The sequence below is a fragment of the Meles meles genome, chromosome 4, assembly GCF_922984935.1.
Source record: "Meles meles chromosome 4, mMelMel3.1 paternal haplotype, whole genome shotgun sequence".
Lineage (NCBI taxonomy): Eukaryota > Metazoa > Chordata > Mammalia > Carnivora > Mustelidae > Meles > Meles meles.
Window position 1 is genome coordinate 72,416,421 of NC_060069.1, and position 6,000 is coordinate 72,422,420.

The window sequence follows — 6,000 nt, forward strand, 5'->3', positions numbered from 1 at the left end:
TTGCTTATTTTAGAACCCTCTTTCATTTTCATAAGTTTTCTGATTTGGACTAAAAAATTACACAGTCTTCTTATTCAAAACTGAAATCATAGAGCCATCTGGCAGATCTTCCTTCTCTTTCAGGAGCCTGACCTCACATGCAAGAGATTACTCTATCCCTACCAATTTTTTCCACATTTTCTACCTTCCTTCCTTTCTTTTTCCTTCCTTCTTTCTTTCCTTCCTTCCTTCCTTCCTTTTTTCACCCACACAATGTTTTATTTTGTTTTTTTAATTTCTATTCAGCTATAAGCAAACAGCAGAAGTAACACAACATTCCACAACTCCAGATCCATTTACTTACACAGACAAAGAGTAACCAGTTTAACAGGTGCATCTGGGATTTCTGAGAGCCTCTCACCCCGTACTGCACCTCAGGGAGATAGCCTGGCCTTAACAACAAAGTGACTCTCCCTATTGCTTTTTCCAGTATTGCTCTTTAAAGGAGCCAGAATGGGACACTGTCCCCACTAACAAATCTGAGATGTACCACACTGGTGTCTAGTGGACAGGCCAGCTTCTGTCTTGGTGAGAGACACGGCCGTGAAAACATTCCCTTGAAATGCCGTCTTGCACAATTCTGGACTCAAGCTCACAAAAGCAGAGGCAATGAATCTCTCTCTCTCTTTTTTTAAAACCTCTCTTAAAGATTAGTTGATGCTCTGCTCTATCACTATAGACCTGGTTTATTACCTCCATTTTTTCTTCTTTTAATTCTGGGTTGTTATTCTTTTTTACAATTTGATGACCCCATCCTAGTACCAAAATATCTCCCAGAATGGAGTTCAGATTTGATCAAAACCTAAACCAGGGTGTGACCCCCTAGAATTATATAGGATAGGCAGAAGGAAAAGTCACCCTAAACCACTACCTTATTGCTCAGGCCTCGCCTGTGAAAATGGGAACTGGGAACATGCATCATTGAACCTGAGATCACAGGTGGAGACCTCCAGGATGGTTTCTGTCTCCTAGCATTCCCCTACTTCCTAGACAGCTGCTCACAGTGTTTGGGGACACAGTCATCTCATTCAGCCTGTCAACATGTGCTGGCCACGGGCAGCCTGAGTTCATGCTTTATGCGGAGAGATGCCCCTTTGATTTTGCCACAGTGGTCTCCAGATGGGTTGCTGGGAATGCTCTTGTCACACTTCGGTGACCGATTCTCCTCTTAAACCAGCCAGATGTAGCAGTGAAGGTCTATCCCCACGAGAGACCCAGAGCCACCAAAATGGGAGAAGACTGTGCCACTGCTGATGTCATTGTCTTGCATGTTGACCTCCCAAAAGGGTGCCATTCCCTGCATTTGGGGTCCTTCCTGCTGGGTGCTTCTGGATCTGTCATGACCAGGTGTGGAGTCACCCAGTTCAAGGATATGCTATGCAACACTGGTGGGCCAGTTCTTAACCTAGGCTAGGTTAGCAATGTGCCCAGTTTGTTCACCTCCGCCCTAGTGTATCTGACCTACAGCAGATGCTGCCGCTGCTCATCCACTTCCTGCAGGCTCAAGGGCTGGGACCATTTGCTGAGGTCTACTGGCATCATGGGCAAGCTGGACAGACAGCTGGGAAGAGTCCCGGGAGGCAAGGCACCAGCCAGCAGCACCGACTCCAACCAGTCTGCAAACTGTTTCACCACATTTTCTTATTTTCACTTTATTGGCTTAATTTAGGTCCTCCTTATGTTCTACAGAACTATGTGGTGACCTCCTACTTTATGTCTTTGCCTCTACACACTTTCAATTCATTAGACTTACTGTGCCTACAGGAATTTTCAAAACAGAAAATCGTATTTCATTATTCAAATGCTCTCTTAGCAGCAGGGGTACAGTATTAGCCACAGTCTAAACTCCAAATTCCTTTGATGAAATTACAAAGTATTCTGTGGTTTAGTTTCTGCCTTCATCTTTATCATATAAAACTTGGCCCCACCATTCATTCAACTCAAATGGCATGCTACTCCTCTGCCATTGCACATGATTTTTTTCTCTCTCCTGAAGTGAACGATTCAGTCTTAAGCACTTAAAAATCCTTGGCAGGCTTCGAAACCTAGTTCAAGTGGCTTTTCCTCTGTAAAGCCTTCCTTGTCTATGTTGAAAATTTTGAAATTATACTTTTCTTTGTCCAACACTACGTATGCTGAGCATGTGTGTGTGTGTGTGTGCACGTGCATGTGTGTAGCAGCACTTACCATGCCAGATTTTAATAATTATTTTCAAGCTAGCCAAGTGGTGACATTTAGTTTTGTATTTACAATGCCAGTTAAAAATAGATACTCAGATCTCTTTGTTTCCTCAGTGGATGGATGGATGGATGGATGGATGGATGGATAAATGAATGATTACCCTACTCACAGACTATTCAAGCTCAGTTATTTATATTTTAACATGTTATGTGTTTCTTATGGTTATACAAAAACACATAAAACCAATGCAAAACTCAGAAAAGACACAATGCAAAAACTAAACTATCTGATAAAGAATGATAAAGGATTCAGACAGATTTATTTGCCCAGATGTGTGTGTTTTTTTCTTTGTTTTGCTTCTTAGATATGGAAGTTTGCCCTCAACAGTACTGATTATTCAGTCTGTCAAGAACACTTGAATTTGTGTATTTAATTAAAGAATTTCTGGATTATTTAATTAATCTAATTTTCCATTAGATTATCATTGTCCAGCATACATGACATAAAGGGCATAAAGTTTTGCATATCAAAACTAACTTTTAAGTTATACTATCATTTATTTTGTGTCATTCTTTTATAAGAACTCTAGGAAATGTAATTTTTGTGTCATTTTCTATAACTGATATAACCACATCACTTAGAACAAAATGTGAGGGGTTAAATTTGTGCATAAATGTAATATCATCAATTTATTTGTGGTTGCCCAAAGTGTTTTCTGTGATTTCAATCTGGACGTGAAACAGCTAAGAAGCACCTAGTAATTTCTTTTACTTGAATTAAACACTTGCATTTTCTAATTTATATTTTCTGTCTCTTATTTGTTCAGACAGTGATTTAGAAATTTTGACAAGATCAAGGATAGAAAAGATAAAAATAGTCAAACTGATGTTTGTTATTTGGTTGTATATTAATGCTGAATTTTGCCTTTTATTCCATAAGCAGTGGGTTCAGATTTATATCTGTGTATGTGGAAGTTCTGAAATCTTTCATGGACTCCATTAAATTTGATACTAATCATAATGATGTAAATAGGTGATGATGAAGATGACAAAGATTATAATAGTAATAATTCTTTACAATTCTTTACAAACAATACTATTGCATAGTTATGTTAAGGACTATTAGGTACTATTACACTCATGTCATTAACCAAAGAAGTACATTTAGGAGAAGTGACTTGACCAAATACACTCTCCCTGGAAGAGGCAGGTCACATACACAAGTCAAATTTAATATTCTTTCCACTACATATGGATATGATTAATGAGACTATTTGGTTACGTTTGAATGTTACAGAAATGAAATTAATTTCCTAATAAGAATTTTTGAGGATATACATTTATAATTTTGAGGTAGTCTTTAGTATCAATTTCTTCCTTGGAGGAGGAAATAGAATAAGCCCACCATTTTGAAGATAACAGATATTCCCTCTTTAAAATCATTTTATCATTGAGCATTATCCATTAGGAGGACAATAATGTGGGTCCAGAGAAAGAAGCTATTTGTACGTATCATCAACTCTCCTAAATTTAAGAACACATGCTGCAATTCAAGGCACATGGGCAATTTTGGCCAATTTGGGATTGGAATTATGGAAGGAATTATGAAAGTTAAGTTCTTTCCAAACAGCATGAGATCATGACCATAAGATGCAGATGAGAGAGCAGAGATCAGGAACCATGAACATATAGAAAAAGTTATTTAAAAATAACAATCTTGGGGCACCTGGGTGGCTCAGGGGGTTAAGCTTCTGCCTTTGGCTCAGGTTATGATCTCAGGATCCTGGGATCAAGCCCCGCATGGGGCACTCTGCTCAGCAGGGAGCCTGCTTCCCCCTCTCTCTCTGCCTGCCTCTCTGCCTACTTGTGATCTCTCTCTGTCAAATAAATAAATAAAATCTTTAAGAAAAAATAACAATCTTATTATTTGTCTTACAGAATAAAAATTTAAAACTGAAATGTTTTGCAACAAGATCAGGCCAGTTTGTTTGTACTAGAAAGAAATAAATATATAAGTAGTGTAGAATATGAATAGCATTCTGAATATTAAGAACCTACAACAAAAAAATCTCTAAATTGATATTGTTTCATTTATAATGAAATATAATATAATTTGTTAAAAGGTTTCCCCCCCAAGTACTTTCCTTGAGAAGTTCCATTTTGTGATTGTGTATAATCCCCAACCAGCTACTACTAACATCAAAACAGAGAGATACTCTAAATCATGGGCTCTATTTCACTGCATAAACAGTCAAGAGTTTTTCAGTACAGAAACCAGTAATGATCATACAGTTAAATAATAGCTATCTACCTGCCAGATTACTGTGATTTTTGGCATCCTTGGCATACACTCTTAATTTGGCCAAACACTATTTCAGTTGCTGCCATGTCATTCTCAGAGGTATTCTTTGGCTTCTAAATTGATCTGACATCCGCAGTGTTTCCAGGAATGAGGTTTAAAAATACAACAGTGATTCTGTGGCTGGGTATACAGAGGCTTGGGAATTCAAATACACAGTTTTGTTTTTGTTTTTTCACTTGGGGGTTATAATACATCTCCTATCTATGACAAACTTTCATATTTGCTTTTCAGAAGCTTTTTTCTTTTTTTTTTTAAAGATTTTATTTATTTATTAGAGATATGGAGAGTGAGCACCAGTAGGCAGAGCAGCAGGCAAAGGGAGAGGGAGAAGCAGGCTCTCCACTGAGCAGAGAGTCGATGTGGGGCTCGATCCCAGCACTCTGGGATCATAACCTGAGCCAAAGGCAGCCACTTACCTGACTGAGCCACCCAAGTTCCCCTGCTCTTCAGAAGCTTTAAAGCAAAGTATAAATATATGATGAAAGTTCAAAGCACTACAGCCATGTTGGTAAAATTTTATGTAGCTAAAAACAGAATTTTTTAAAGAGCAGCTGCTAAGAACTATCCCTCCACATTGTGGTTAATTATAAATTTCACAGACTTATTCCTCTCAATTTAATCTCCCTAATCTCTCTCGATTTAACTTCAAACGTCTGGTTTTACATCACTTTCCCTAACTATAACCAGGATATTCATGTTTATGTCATCCTATCTTTTATAGACTTTATAAAGAACGAGTCTGATATTTATACTTTTTAGACATCTGAGTACATTCTGTTCAAAATTTCCCAATATTATTCTTCTAAATCTGAAAGTATTTTAAAGTATCCATTTTTCCTTTTTAATTTTTGCTATTGTTATTTTATGGATTTCTAATCTCACTTAACTGCTATTTACCAAATTTTCTCTTCAGCATATTTTTGTCTCTTCTCTCAGTGTAACCATTTTTAATTCCTACAAAATTTTCAAAAACAAATATATCTTTCCTTCTCATTGAGGTTTTATTTCAAACAACTTAAAAAAGAAGATATTACCCTACTGTTATCTTAATTCTCTTCCAAGTGGGACAGTGTTGATTTAGATCAGCAATTCCAAAGGTCAATCTGTCAAAAGGGGGGAAACATATTTTCTAGGGCCAATTAACTTTAGGATTCATTTGATCAGACATGATTAAATAAGATTTTTAACTGTAAAATTTTATAGAATAATAGACAAATAAAATTTATAAGTCTCTAATGGACTCTTCCAAACTAATTTGTCCAAAGAATCTCTTGCGTCCAAGAATCCTATAAATCAGTATTTACCCAAACCAGTTTAGGGAGAATGTGGGTTAAATGTCAAGCACTTCAATATCATATTGTACATAAACTATCTCTGTTTCTTTGCCTTTTCTCTCTCATGTGTCTTTACCCTCCCAGG

The 6,000-nt window shown here is 37.1% G+C and overlaps 1 pseudogene; it reads right to left on the reverse strand.

The window, feature by feature from the left end:
* Positions 1-1,018: 1,018 nt before the first annotated feature.
* Positions 1,019-1,578, reverse strand: LOC123940234 (annotated as a pseudogene).
* Between the last annotated feature and the right edge of the window lie 4,422 nt (positions 1,579-6,000).